Here is a 16,085-nt window from a genome sequence, read left to right on the forward strand (position 1 = left end):
CAATAGCAAAGTTCAAGAGTGCGGGTAATCAGGCCTGTCAGGCCTGTCCCAAATGCAGGGAAGAGAACGTAGGCATGACACACTGGGAATGTCATAAAATACAGTGTTTTTGGAGGAGTGTGGCGCACAGAGTGGCTTCAGGAGGCATTGACCTTGACATTCAATCCCCGGAAGTATGTATGTTGGGACTCTTTAAGATAAGTACTAAACATAAAACAATGGGTAAGATTAAAGACCTAATATATGTGCTGGCTAAACGCAGCATAGCTATGCAGTGGAAAGCCGCTAAGGGCCCGAGCATTGATAAATGGTGGGAAGACCTGAGGAAATGGCCAACAGCAGAAACGGGGATGTGGGAGAAGGCAGTGAAGAAAAGAAACAAGTACTTGGAACAGACATTCTGCAGTGGACTGCTCCAACAGTAACATTGTTTAATCAATGTTAGGGTGAAAACGCTGCACAGACCACACAAGACGAAGCCGAGGAGAGTATCAGAAAATGGGACATAAAGGTTGAAAGTATACATAGGCAGTTAGGGGTAGAGGGCGGGAAGTTAAAGCGGGTATAATTTAATTGAAGCTTGGAAGTATACAATTATGTATGACAATATATGTTAACTGTTACATGTTGAAAAAGATATGATATAAAATAAAAAAAAATAAAAAAGGTAAAAAGATGGCAACGTTCCTGAACGTAAACGCCATACACAGGCCATCTTGCGCAGTAAGTACCCAGAGCATTGAGGTCCACCAAGCAGCTCTGGACAGTCTGCCTGGGGCTACAGAACCAAATGTATCAGGTCGAAATGTGGGTGCCAAGTTTGGGGTGATTGGAGGGGTGCCTTCAAGGATCTCAGTCACTACTGAGGAGACGCAGGACTCAGTAAACATTGCTTCCGGGAACGAAGAGGACACACAGGAAGCCCGGTGTGCAGAGATTTCCATGATGAAGAAAATCCCATCCCCGGCCTTTAAATCCAAGGAGGGAACCACCAGGAACTTTTTTAAAAATGTCTCACACCCTGCTTTTACTTCCTGCACTTTGGCAAAGGTTCCTTTACCTTGCAATGATGCCAACAAAGTACCTTTCAACCACTAGGAAGGTAACGAGTGTGCAGGCTGACGGCACTAGCCGTACAGTGACCTTAACGGGCCCTCTTGATGGGTAGACTGTTTCCAGGCTAGACTGGCTAGGGTCCAGTAAGACCAGATTGGCAGTACCACTGGAAAGATATTAGTCGTCCGCACTTCACTACCCCTGGTCCACACGTCCGGGCCCCGCACGATTCCATCAATGAGCACCCATCGCTCGCTTCGGCAGGGGGTTGTATTTCCAGAAGGAGAATCTTAGATGGAAATACCCTTGGAGGTATGCAGCATTGTGACGTTCTGATGTAAGTTTTATAGAAACTAGTACCGAGTAGTGAAGGTATTAAGAACCAGGAAGTCCCTACTGTATGGCCTTTCCTCTAATGCCTGCAAACTTTTCTTGTTGGTTGCCTAGGAGACGAGAGAGCGTGAGGACGAGAGCGAGAAGGACGGTTTATCGTGGGCGTACTGAAGAGGGAGAAAAACCATGAACAGCTGAGTGGGAAGCGGGCCTGTGTCTGTGTGAAAACGCCCAGGAGTCTGAAGCTGGTCGAAGCGAGAGATCGACACTTGATTCCGGAGCACTGTTCCCCGACAACCGAGGCCGTATAATTACGAGGAAAAAAGGAAACTGACACGATATACATTTCGCCGAAAGATGCGAAGTCAGTTTCAGCCGTCAGCTGTTACAAACAAGTCTGACTGAAACCAAGCAGTCGGAGGTGAGTGAGCGAGTGAGAGAGAGAGAGGAAAACTCTACCGTTTTACTCGCAAGCAGAGTACAGAATATACGACCGTTGTCGTTCGATAGACAGTAAGGAAGTTGACGCCGTTGCGTCTGTGTTTTTTTACTATCAACCAAGTTGAAAGGATTATAAAAGTTTAAATACGCGCCGTTGCGCAATCAACGTTTGGGAGCTGTTAGAAAAAAGGAAAAAGGTTAAAGCTTATACAAGTATGGGGAAATAGCACCCAGGCACTCCAATGTGTACTAGAAGAGCATATGTTTAAGAAAAAGCGATGAACTGAAATGTTCCATAACTAAACTAAAGAGAAGTGATTCGTTATGAAAGGGGGAGAGAACATTCCCATCTGAGAACCGCTGTACACAAAGGGGAAGCTGAATCCCACTACAGTCAAAGGCTACATCAGTACTCTTTAACAAGAAGCCACATATTCAAACGAAAGCTGAGCAAGAGAGAGAAAAGGAAAGATAAAGAGTTAAAAACCAAGACAAAGAAAAGGAAAAGAGATAAGAACAACTCAAAGGAGGAGATCGTAGAAAAGAGAAATATATATATATATATATTCCAGAGTGGGGATCATAAAGAAAAAGAAAAAAATAAAGAGAAATAAGAAAAGGAATCCTGAAGAAGGATAATTATATGCTTTTAACTGAAGTTTGAAACTTTGTAAAGAAAAAACTTATAGACTCTTACCTGAACTGTTGACTAAACCTCCATCTACCTGAAGTTTGAAGTCCTCAAGAGAAATTGTATCCTTTTCAATACCTAAAGAGAAAGAAAGAAAGTACATATTAAGTTAATAAAAGAATTGGATTATCGTTATAATCTAAACAACCTACGTATTGGCTCTGAGTATTATTCATGTCTTAAAGGTCATTCTCACAATTGGTGTCAGAAGTGGGATTAGAGAACGCTATGGAGGACCTTATTAAAACCCTAAGTGAGGGACAGCAATTATTACAACAGGCCTTACAATTACAGACTCAGCAGGCCCAAGCAGACAGACTGGCATTTCAACAAGCCTTACAAATGCAGCAAGCACAACTACTTGAGGTTACTAATACCAGGAACAACACTCCAGTACCTACCTCTGTGTTACAAAAATATTCAACAGGAGAAGACCCTGCACATTTTTTTGTGAATTTTGAAAGAGTTGCTCGAAATGCACAGTGGCCAGCCGAGAGATGGTGCCATTACATCGCACCATTGATGACCGGGGAAATGCAGTCAGCTTATCAAACCGCCAACCCAACAGGAGACACCACGTATGGATATATGAAGAAAGTAGTGTTAGAGAGGATGGGGCATGATGAAGAAACGTATCGCATCAAATTCAGAGACATCAAGTTGGGTGGAGAGGAAACTCCTAGACAGTTGTACTACCGAGTTAAAGAACTGGCAGAGAAATGGTTACAGCCCACTGTGTCCTCTCCAAATGAAATAACGGAGAAAGTGATATTAGAACAATTTATTGAGGCTCTTCCCGGACCTGTTCAGAGATGGGTTAAACAACACCATAGACTATCTTTAAGGGAAGCAGTAGATGTGGCTTCGGCGTATCAAAAAGCTGGACAGGGTCGGATAATGACATATCCGATAGCTAACAAGTTACATCACCCTGTGAACAAAGCTATGCCTCAATCGAGATGGCCACATTCTATGTTGAAGAAACCTGAAGGAGAAGTTTTACGGTCCCGACCAAACAGTGAGGGCCCTAGCAATTATCGTCCTTTTACATCCACAGTTCGAGGCCCTCAATGTTTTGATTGCGGTGAATGGGGTCATCTTGCTAGGTTCTGTCCAAAGAAAGCAAAAACGAAACCAATGGATGTGGGGGCCTTCGACTCCGTGAAAGAAAGTGAATATCTGGAACATCTACCTGGAAAACAACCTCAATACCTGTATACTTGTGAAGCAGAAGTGGATGGAAAACTGACAACTGCATTGATCGACTCCGGGAGTCTACAGACCGCTATAACACAAGAGTTGGTAGGTGAAGCTTATTGTTCTTCTGGGGAAATCCCAATACGCTGTGTACATGGGGATGTAAAATCTTACCCATCAAAGAATATACAGATTAAGCTAGGCGGGGAGACTATGGGGGTGAAAGCAGCTGTTCTCCCCAATCTACCAAAGCCATTATTAGTTGGGTCAGATATACCTGAGTTACCTAAATTAATACATAAAATTGAGAAAAGCTGGTGGGAAAGTGCCCCTTTCTTTGAAGAAGAAATCGACCCACCAACCAATAAGACATTTAAGAGTAAAAAGCTAAAGAAATTTCTGAAAGAAGAATGGAAGAGTAAAAATGTACTTCCCATAGCAGTGGACTGGAAGATAGAGGAAGATGGTGATAGTTTCAGAACTGCTCAAGATCTAGACCCCTTACTTCAGTATGCCAGGGAACGAGCTTTGGAAGATCCCAAAGGTCAATGTCAGGATTAGTCAGGCGAGTACAAAGGCAGCGAATATGGCAAGGGAAATGTGCACTAAATCACACAGTGAATAGCTTCGAATTAAACTACGTGCACACAGGAACAACGACTCATGTATGCTAGAACCCAGGAGTGCAAATAGAGTGTGACAACAAAACCAATATATGAAAAGGGATGTGGGGTAAGCACCTGACCGCGAGGAAAGTCGGCAAGCGCCTTACCCCCAATTGCTGTTACAGGTACTGACAGCACTAAACCCACGTGGAGGGCAAGCAATGACAGGATCTGTGAACTAACACTCTTGATGGTATTAAATAAGGGAACTAAAGAACTGTACTCACGAGGACGAGATAAACCTCTTGAATGTCAGCTAGCCCACGAATCCTGTTGATGAACTGGGACCCAGAAAGGCTAGAACAGCAATGGGAGGAAAACTAAATACCTAAGTTGGAATAGTGATTACAAATTAGTGAGGAAAACATAAGCATTCACACAGGAGCTAGCTACAACCGCACACCACACCTAATAATCAAATGGGAAATAAATGCAGAAGTGCAATGGAAAACATGGAATGGATCCCAATAGAAAGTAAGGATCAGGAGCAGGGAAAAACGAAATAACCAATGCAAACTTCTCCCTACCCCTCCAAGGAAAAGACAGGAAGCTAATCTAAGAGGAAGGCTAAGGCATACGGGTTTACAGCAGCAAAGGACAGAGTCAAAGAAATATAGAACACAGACAAACTGGGCTGCATCTAAAAGGGGAAAGCACTGAGAAATGCTGCCTGCAAACAGAGGAAGACAAAAAGGGAATCAAGGGAGCAGAAATCAATTAGAGCATGAATCCGAAATTCAGGGCGGAGGAACAAGAAAACAGGAAATAGGAACTAGGTACAAAGGCAAGGAACAAGGAACAAGGGACTAGTCACAACAGGAACACTGCAAACGATGACCAGCGCTGGACTGAAGTAAGACTGAGGCTTTTAAAGCTGCTTAACGAGCACACTCCTCAGGTGTGCTGATTGCTGCACCTGCAGCCACAGCTGTTACCTATCCTCCACCCAACCTTGTCCTGCAAGGGTGGAGGTGGAGCTGTGGGCCAGGCATTCTGGGAAGCATAGTCATTTGGTTAAAGAAGCATGCTGGCTGCCAAAAACCTGGAATGGATCCGGAAGGGAAGTAGCTTGGAAAATAGGGTTTTATCGCTCCCAATTCATCACAGCACTGTAGCATAAGGTTCGGAGGAAAGGTCCAGTAGGGAATAAACCCCAAATCATGCCCCCAAGTGGTGGGAACGGGAGCGAAGGGAGCGAGTCGTGACAGTCAAGGTCCACATTTCATCAAAGAGAAAGGGTTGTTATACCGAGTGAGTAAATCCCGGACTGGGGATGAGTTGAAGCAACTTGTAGTTCCTCAGAAATATTATCCAATAGTACTAGAAGTCGCTCACGTACAAGTTGGGGAGGGGCACCTCGGAACAGAGAAGACTACTAAGAAAATTTTGGACAGATTTTACTGGCCAGGGGTTTATCAACAAGTATTTAGATTTTGTCAAGCCTGTGAGGACTGTCAGAAGAAGAATAGGGCCAACGTAAAGAAAGCTCCCCTGCAACCAATGCCCCTAGTACAAGAACCATTCAGCAGAATTGGTATCGATATTGTCGGACCTATTGATCCCACGAGAAGAGGTCATAAATACATCCTCGTTGTCGTAGACTATGCCACTCGCTACCCAGAAGCTTTCCCCTTAAAGGCCACTAATATACAACAGATATGTGACGTATTAATCCCTTTTATAGGTCGAGCAGGGATTCCCCGAGAAATTGTTACAGACCGGGGAACAAACTTTATGTCCAATGTGATGAAACAAGTCTGCAATACCTTAAAGATAGAACATCTGAAGACAGCAGTAAACCATCCACAAACGGATGGGTTAGTAGAACGCTATCAAGACTATCAAGCAGATGATTCGGAAAACAACCTCACCAGAAGACAAAGACTGGGACCGAGTATTACCGTGGATACTAATGACCCTCAGAAATACTCCACAATCTTCCACAGGCTTCTCACCCTTCGAATTATTGTTTGGAAGACCCGTGAGGAGTTTGTTAGACGTGTTGAAAGAGAATTGGGAGGAGCAACCAGAACAGGAGTTGTCCCTAACTGAATATGCCTCACAACTACAAGAACGAATAGAAAAACTACGGGTTGTAGCTAGAGACAATCTTCTCCAAGCTCAGTTGAACCAAGAGAAGTATTACAACCAGAAAGCCCAACTTCGTACCTTTAAGAAAGGAGATCAGGTTCTAATTTTGATGCCCACATCAGACAACAAGATGTTAGCCAGTTGGAAGGGACCTTTTGAGATCCAAGAAGTTTTGGGACCTTTAACATATAAAGTGAAGCAACCCGGTAGTAGACTCCTGTGTCAGACGTATCATGTGAATTTGCTTAAGGAGTGGATTCCACCAATACGGAACGTTGCTATGATCACTAACGATGTACCATTAGAAGGAAACTTTCCCCAGATAAAGGAGAAAATAGGTGTCGAAGGGTTAAGTATCAACATGGAGTTAACGGTACTACAGAAATCTGAGCTGTCTCATCTTTTACAAGATTTTGATGACACATTCTCTTCCCTTCCAGGAAGAACTAGTCTAACCTACCATCGTATAGAAACTAAACCGGGGTCTATAGTAAGACTCAGACCTTATCGGATACCTGAGTCAAAAGTAAAAGCCATCAACCAGGAAGTTCAAGAAATGCTAGATTTAGGAATCATCGAACCTTCATTTAGCGACTGGAGTTCCCCAGTAGTCCTGGTCCCGAAGCCAGATGGTAGTGTAAGATTCTGCATGGACTTTCGGAAATTGAATGAAATTTCTAAATTTGACGCTTATCCGATGCCACGCATCGACGATCTCTTGAATAATCTAGGGAAGGCCAAGTTCCTGACTACCATCGATCTGACCAAAGGCTATTGGCAGGTACCGTTATCAGCAGCCGACAAAGAGAAAACAGCCTTCGCTACGCCGACCGGACTCTACCAGTTTACGGTTTTACCCTTTGGTCTACATGGCGCACCAGCAACCTTTCAAAGGTTGATGAATCATTTGATAAAAGGGCATGAAGGATATGTTGGTGCATATCTGGACGACATCATTATATATAGTAAAACCTGGCAAGAACATATGGTTCATCTACGAAAGCTGCTCGTAACACTAAAGGGTGCTGGTTTACATGTAAACCCTAAGAAAACCCATATAGCTGAGTTCCATACGAAGTATTTAGGGTATTATGTTGGACAAGGGATAATTAAACCCCAAGAGGAGAAAGTAAAGGCCATCAAAGAGCTGAAGTTCCCGGAAAATCCAAAACAAATACGGGCCTTCCTTGGGTTTGTGGGGTATTACAGAAGATTTATTCCACACTTTTCTACTTTGGCTACTCCACTAACAAATCTGTTGAGGAAACCCTCCTTACCAAAGAAGGAGTGGCAGAACACTGAAGCTATGGAAGCCTTTAATGCTTTAAAAGAAGCTCTCACCAGTAAGGCAATGTTACAATGCCCTGATTTTGAATCCCCATTTGTTCTTCAGACGGATGCTTCAGGAACGGGACTTGGGGCAGTCCTTCTCCAGAATCAAGGGAACGGCGAAAGACCTGTGCTGTTCATCAGTCGTAAATTATTACCTCACGAACTTAACTACCCAACAATAGAAAAAGAATGTTTAGCTGTCAAGTGGGCCATTGATGCTCTTAGATACTATCTACTGGGACGTGAATTTACTCTAATAACGGATCATGCACCGTTGGTATGGTTAGCACGTAACAAGGACTCAAATCAAAGAGTACTAAGGTGGTTCCTTTCCCTCCAGCCCTTCTCTTTTAAAACTGTTTACAATCCTGGGAAGCTGCTGTCACAAGCCGATTATTTATCCAGGGCACAAACCCTTCCCGAACGTAAGGGTTTAGTAGAGGGGGTGTGACGTTCTGATGTAAGTTTTATAGAAACTAGTACCGAGTAGTGAAGGTATTGAGAACCAGGAAGTCCCTACTGTATGGCCTTTCCTCTGATGCCTGCAAACTTTTCTTGTTGGTTGCCTAGGAGACGAGAGAGCGTGAGGACGAGAGCGAGAAGGACGGTTTATCGTGGGCGTAATGAAGAGGGAGAAAAACCATGAACAGCTGAGTGGGAAGCGGGCCTGTGTCTGTGTGAAAACGCCCAGGAGTCTGAAGCTGGTCGAAGCGAGAGATCGACACTTGATTCCGGAGCACTGTTCCCCGACAACCGAGGCCGTATAATTACGAGGAAAAAAGGAAACTGACACGATATACATTTCGCCGAAAGATGCGAAGTCAGTTTCAGCCGTCAGCTGTTACAAACAAGTCTGACTGAAACCAAGCAGTCGGAGGTGAGTGAGAGAGGGAGAGAGAGAGAGAGGAAAACTCTACCGTTTTACTCGCAAGCAGAGTACAGAATATACGACCGTTGTCGTTCGATAGACAGTAAGGAAGTTGACGCCGTTGCGTCTGTGTTTTTTTACTATCAACCAAGTTGAAAGGATTATAAAAGTTTAAATACGCGCCGTTGCGCAATCAACGTTTGGGAGCTGTTAGAAAAAAGGAAAAAGGTTAAAGCTTATACAAGTATGGGGAAATAGCACCCAGGCACTCCAATGTGTACTAGAAGAGCATATGTTTAAGAAAAAGCGATGAACTGAAATGTTCCATAACTAAACTAAAGAGAAGTGATTCGTTATGAAAGGGGGAGAGAACATTCCCATCTGAGAACCGCTGTACACAAAGGGGAAGCTGAATCCCACTACAGTCAAAGGCGACATCAGTACTCTTTAACAAGAAGCCACATATTCAAACGAAAGAGCTGAGCAAGAGAGAGAAAAGGAAAGATAAAGAGTTAAAAACCAAGACAAAGAAAAGGAAAAGAGATAAGAACAACTCAAAGGAGGAGATCGTAGAATAGAGAAATATATATATATATTCCAGAGTGGGGATCATAAAGAAAAAGAAAAAAATAAAGAGAAATAAGAAAAGGAATCCTGAAGAAGGATAATTATATGCTTTTAACTGAAGTTTGAAACTTTGTAAAGAAAAAACTTATAGACTCTTACCTCAACTGTTGACTAAACCTCCATCTACCTGAAGTTTGAAGTCCTCAAGAGAAATTGTATCCTTTTCAATACCTAAAGAGAAAGAAAGTACATATTAAGTTAATAAAAGAATTGGATTATCGTTATAATCCAAACAACCTACGTATTGGCTCCGAGTATTATTCATGTCTTAAAGGTATAATTTAATTGAAGCTTGGAAGTATACAATTATGTATGACAATATATGTTAACTGTTACATGTTGAAAAAGATATGATATAAAATAAAAAAAATAAAAAAGGTAAAAAGATGGCAACGTTCCTGAACGTAAACGCCATACACAGGCCATCTTGCGCAGTAAGTACCCAGAGCATTGAGGTCCACCAAGCAGCTCTGGACAGTCTGCCTGGGGCTACAGAACCAAATGTATCAGGTCGAAATGTGGGTGCCAAGTTTGGAGTGATTGGAGGGGTGCCTTCAAGGATCTCAGTCACTACTGAGGAGACGCAGGTCTACTAGAGATCGCAGGACTCAGTAAACATTGCTTCCGGGAACGAAGAGGACACGCAGGAAGCCCGGTGTGCAGAGATTTCCATGATGAAGAAAATCCCATCCCCGGCCTTTAAATCCAAGGAGGGAACCACCAGGAACTTTTTAAAAAATGTCTCACACCCTGCTTTTACTTCCTGCACTTTGGCAAAGGTTCCTTTACCTTGCAATGATGCCAACAAGAGTGTGCAGGCTGACGGCACTAGCCGTACAGTGACCTTAACGGGCCCTCTTGATGGGTAGACTGTTTCCAGGCTAGACTGGCTAGGGTCCATTAAGACCAGATTGGCAGTACCACTGGAAAGATATTAGTCGTCCGCACTTCACTACCCCTGGTCCACACGTCCGGGCCCCGCACGATACCATCAACGAGCACCCATCGCTCGCTTCGGCAGGGGGTTGTATTTCCAGAAGGAGAATCTTAGATGGAAATACCCTTGGAGGTATGCAGCATACTAGTGGTTATGTGCCCAGGTCAAGTTGTCCATACAGTGCAGCTACAAGTAACATGATGAGGGGGTCCAATAAGGCCAGGTTCTTCAGCGAAATGGGAGGAGATTCATACCTGTGATCACAGTCCATTCTTAAACAGATCGACCCTCCTCCGGCTATGGGCAACGACGCCATGGCCATCTTCAATTACCTGTGTGGACATGGTGCAACGTGAACTGCTTAAATGGGGGAGTCCTACCAACAGGGTTTTAATACGCTTTGTCTCATCCTGTATTGCCTCTCTATTTTGTGCAAATGTGGTGTTTTGTTCTCCGTCGGTTCTCCCTAGGTTTGAAACGGTTTGTTGTGAATTGCAACCAAGCACCAGGTGCCCTGATGCATAGAAGGGTGGTCATCACTTGGTGAGGAAGGCTAGCTATGATGGTAACAGGTGTACAGATAGTCCTAATGTTGCATTGTTCCCCCAGGTACCCTCAGCCCAGGTCAACCAAGGTTTTGAAGCTGTTCATTGGGAGATGACGCCACAGGAAAGGTTTGATCACGGGGGACCACATGCCGACGGGTATCGACCCTTAAGAATCGCTAGCTGGATCACAAGGGGGTTTGGTGCCTGAGGGGTCTTGGCATGTTTCAGCTACGTTTCACGTCTTTCTGTTACAGGAAACTTTGCTTGATTGCCCATTTTACGTGGATGGTTTTCACCTGTACCATACTTGGCAAATAAAGGCTGCAGAGGACGCCCTTTCGGGGGACTCATCAGTTTGAGCCAAAAGAATCAAATCACAATGTGTGATCTCAGTGCCGTGGAGGGTTAGTGTCCTGGCGGTAGAGCTTTGGTCAGATGCCACTGGGGAGAAGTCGAGGATGTTGCTTATAAACATCTATGTGCCCCCTAGGCTGGGAAACACAGACAAGGTATATGATCTGTTGGAAGAAGCTTTAGCTGTGAGCAATGGGTACTCTGCTGATCTTTTTTGGGAGGAGACCTTAACGCCAAATGCTCAGATAACTTGCATTATGCCCCTTATAGGAACATGGTTAAACATTGTGGCGGGGGAAAAGTAATAGAAAGGGTACGACGTGGGTTTCTTTCCTGAGAAATTAGGGTTTGGTTATGCGTAACGGCAGAGCTAGGGGGGACATACCGGGAAACTATACGTGGTCTGGGAACAATCGTCAGTCCACCCTAGATTACTACTTTGGGAACAATCCCCGTCTTATGGCGGCCAAGGAGCTCAGGGCGATTGCGAACCAAGGCATTGACCAGAATATACTGGCCCTTACTAGTAATCTTTTATCTACGACTAGTAATCCTATGGGCTGTACAGGGTTGTTACCAAACAACAGGGGAAATCGCATACACTAGACCCCAAGACGAACACGAAGCTTTTATCGGTTCCCTCTCAAGTGAAACTATCGAGGGTCTGGGCATGCTTGGATGTAACGAAATTGAAAAATGGCTTAAGGATGTAACAATAAAAAAGATATATATATATATATATATATAAAGAGCAACGTGTATGAAACTGAGGGTAGTACGATGCGGCCAGTGGCCACAGATGGTAATGACCCGTAGAGTGAAGGAGATTAAGAATGAATATAAGAGTTGGCACAAGCGTTGGGAACGCTCGATACAAAATTCCCATTGGCAGAGTATGATCAGGGTATTACGAAGTGGTAATGCTAAGAATATATGGGTAGAGTTATCCAGGGCTAGGGAGGATCCTAGAACTAATATATTTAACCCCATGCAGGAAGACAAGTGAATTAGTCATCCAAGTGAGAAGGGAAGCACCTTAATGGGCAAATTCCCTCCTCAATATATGCTGGAGTGCTGGCCATTGGATATTGGGGAGAAAGAGGTTGAAACGGTTATTAGAAACCTTAAAAGTGCTAGGGCCCCAGGGCCAAATGGCCTTGCCAACGTTGTTTTAAAACAGAATCTTAGCTAAGTGGGCAGGAATTCGTATGGCTTTGTACGATAACATTTGTAACGTGCAGGAGATTCCATTATTGTGGCAGCAGGCTGTGTTGGTACCGGTCTACACGAAAGGGGATCGGGCCATGCAGGATAACTGCCAGCTGCTGTCACTTTTGGATGTCTCAGGAAAACTTTTCTCCACATTCGTGCAGAGGGCGTTGCAGAGCTGGGTGGAAAATAGCCAATTGTTACACCTTACACAAACTGGTTTTCGGCCTGGGTGCATCACTATGCACAATGGCAAAGTTACGCACCGTAGTGACTACCTTACTCCTAAGCCCATAGTCCCCTTACCTCCATACCTGTGGGTCATCCCAGTCCTTGGGTATGGGACCAGAGCACTTTTAAGCATCAAAAAATTAACTTTTTGTCCTTTTATTTTTACGTAGGGCCACCGCACGTGACCGTAGCCCCGCCCTTCAGTCCTTTTCTATCGCCAGGTCCATTACCATTTAGCAATAATACATGATACTTATTAGACGGGACGCCAGGCGGACGTATGGGGGGGGGGGAAAGGGGACTACGGAGTAAGGTAGTCACTACGGTGAGTAACTGTCATACTCCTACATCCCATCCCCTTTCCTCCATACTTGTGGGAGATTCCCAAGCACCGACCATGGGTATTACAGGTGGATGGAAATTGCCCTATTGGAACAAATTCTTAAGAACTGCAGAAGGACAAGTGCCCAGGCAGTTGTCACAAAGCTCTGAAGGGGCAGCCCTTTCAACGCAGGTTATGATCGCACAACATAAGCAATCACTAATATATTAAAGTATTTTCACAACGGTGGGTGTAACTTGGCACGACATTGCAGACATTTGGCAATAAACGTCATGGTCTCACTTGTGGCCTTGTGGTGAAGCCTTTAAAGTACATTCTGTTATGATATGGATAAGTGGCATTTCCAGAAACCCTACTGTTATCTACCATATATGGTGCTGATGCTACACTTGTAGAGAGTAAACAGAAGAAATGATCGGATGTGTCCCTTTGCCTTGTTACAGGGTCTTGGTCTAATCTGCACCAGGCGGGGTTTGGACCTGTCAGGAGCTAAGTGCAGAGGGAGGTCTCAGGTAAAGGCAAAATGGAGGATCTAAAGCCTAAATGTATGAGAGTATAATGCAGTTTATCACAGCAGAACAATCCTGCCACATCAGAGTGAACAGTGGTTCACCGAAAAATAGAGCAAGGAAAGCAAAGCAAGATGGCGAGTTTCGGGCAGCTCCACCGACTCATTATGAGGTGGAACAGGCATAGCGAAATGCCGACAGCGTGCGCAAACAGAGCACGTTGGCTTAGCAGAGGCCCAGGAGACAGCTGCACGAGATCGGAGACCGCTTATTCCCAAAATAAGATGCAGTCTCATCAAGCAAACGGGTGCAACATGCAAAGAACGCTGAGGGAGCAGGCAGCCGAAAACCGGTAAAACGACCCTGCAATCAGCTGTACAGAGCGCAGCAGCGTAACCAAGCAGGGCGACAGACGAGGAACTCAGAGGAGCCTTGTTACGTTCACAAAATGGTACTGTCAGACCACAACGAAGTGAGCAACTCTGGAGAGAAGCAAAGGGACAGATTCCTACCAACCCGAGTGATCTCCTGGTGAACTGACATCAAATCTACTGGTGGGAAAGAAGGGGCTGGTGGGCGACAATATGAATAATTAGTAATCTAAAAAAGGAATACAAGGACAATACAACATGCAACAAATTAATAGAATATATATTGAAATAATAAAATTGCATGAACACGATCCAATAAAAGACGATACAAATAACGTGTGGTTTGGGGACACTATAGAAAACCAAACCATAGGAGAAACAAAGAGAATGAATTGGTAGAAGTAATACAAAAATATGCTTATTAGTGGCACCCTCTACTCTTCCTAGTCCCAGTAACTTTAAGAAATGTATTTGGCAATACTTGTCAAGAGAACAAACCAAGTCTTCCAAAGACAAGGGAAACACAATTTAGGGTAAGCAATTGCTCGCTAAAGGAAAAACCAGGGAAGAGTATTGTCCTTCTGTCACTTTTGGAATCAGTTCAGGGGAAAAAAAAATCAGGCTTTATTACAAGTATGCCAGTAAGTGGTGAAATTGGGGCTAACTTACAGAATTACCTCCAAAAAACAGTGGAAATTCTGCCAAAAAACACAGCAGTTACCTCCACAAAAAAAAGGTGGAGGTAAATTTATATAGGTGTCACATAGCAAGGCCCGGGTGGACTAGATCCACTCAGCTGGAGTATAAAAGGCCCACACCCACCCACCCCAACACACATTCAAGCAACATGCAGCCACAAGCAGACGCAGATTACGGGCTCCACAACCTGCTACTGTACATCGATCTACAGCAGCATGCTGAAACGTAGCAGGGAAGGTGACAGGCGCAACAATGGCACAGGAGAAGCATACTGTGGAGGGAACACATACCACATGTCAGCCCATCCCCATGGACACTCACAGACAGCCAATTGGTCACCTTATACCGATTGGCCAGTCCAATCATCGCTTAACTTCTCACCCTGACACAGGCAGAACTGCAGAGTGCATTCCAAGACACAGTTGGGACACTACATGGGATGTCAAGCCCACCTTCTCCAAGGTGCCGAAACAAGTCCTGGATGCCGTAATGATGCATGCACATTTGCACAACTCCACGCCCATCACCCAGGCACAGGTGCATGCTGCCAAAGCAAGGATCTACATCATTGCCCATTTCCCCAACACTATTGCAGCATTGGATTGTACCCATGTGGCGTTGGTACCCCCCAAGCAACAGAACAGTCATACCACAACCAGAAACAATACCATTCAGTGAATGTGCAGATGACCTGCAATGTCGACCTCACCATCCTTCACTGCCGTGCCCGATATCCTGAGGACATTCAGGACTCACTGATTCTCAACAACAGCACCCTACCTGAGTACATGAAGAGGCAGACAGAACACTTGGTTTATGGGTAAATAGCACTCGGACCCGACTGCCAAAAGCACTGACACACCTTGGGTATGTAAGCAGTAGTAAAGTGAATTAACTAAAAATCCCATGATGCAACACCACGAATACACAGAACAGGCCAAGCACCCTGACTGACCCACCCCAGGACAGACTTGAACCATGAGACACCACAGGTCATTCAGCCATGTAAGGCAGCACCACGCAATCAGGGCTACGTACAACCCATGTAATCATTGCCATGTACCCTACATGGTGTACTGCAACACCATAGGTGACCAGTGCATTGCTTATGTCACAGCAGTGCCAGACACCACTCGACTGCCGACTTTCATAATGTGAATGACTGCAAGTGAACCATGTAGCCCAAGTCCCATCAGCTTCAATGCACACAAGGTGCACCGTGCCCAACCACTGAGTCATGCACATCGGGTATACACGTCAGTACCATTAGCTTGTTCCCTGGCCCGCATAGCACCATGTCCCACACAATCGATTCATGTTTTGCAGGCGACACTGGATACCTACAGTTGCCAGGGCTAATGACCCCTGTGAGAAACCCTGCTACACCACAGGAGATGGGCTATAATGAGGGGCAGAGGAGAACAATGTGACGCATCGAGCAGACATTTGGCCTTCAGAAATCAAGGTTCAGGTGCCTACACCACACAGGCGGTGCACTGATGTACAGTCCCGAAAAGGTTTGCAAAATCGTAGTGGTCTGTGTCATGCTGCATAACATGTGCATACGTAGGAATGTTGAAATG

At 44.7% G+C, this 16,085-nt stretch overlaps 1 protein-coding gene across 5 annotated transcripts in view; it reads right to left on the minus strand.

Annotated features, from left to right (window-relative positions):
* The window catches only part of ZNF518B (zinc finger protein 518B), a 257,950-nt gene that overhangs the window by 76,789 nt on the left and 165,076 nt on the right, over positions 1-16,085 (minus strand). For all 5 annotated transcript variants that reach the window (XM_069631953.1, XM_069631952.1, XM_069631951.1 and 2 more), the window contains 2 exons: positions 9,401-9,472; positions 2,528-2,599 (listed from right to left, as the gene is read on the minus strand). The gene's annotated coding sequence lies outside the window, so the exon portion shown is untranslated. The remainder of the gene's footprint in view (positions 1-2,527; positions 2,600-9,400; positions 9,473-16,085) is intronic.

Source organism: Ambystoma mexicanum, chromosome 6q (genome assembly GCF_040938575.1).
Source record: "Ambystoma mexicanum isolate Mex_15411 chromosome 6q, UKY_AmexF1_1, whole genome shotgun sequence".
Lineage (NCBI taxonomy): Eukaryota > Metazoa > Chordata > Amphibia > Caudata > Ambystomatidae > Ambystoma > Ambystoma mexicanum.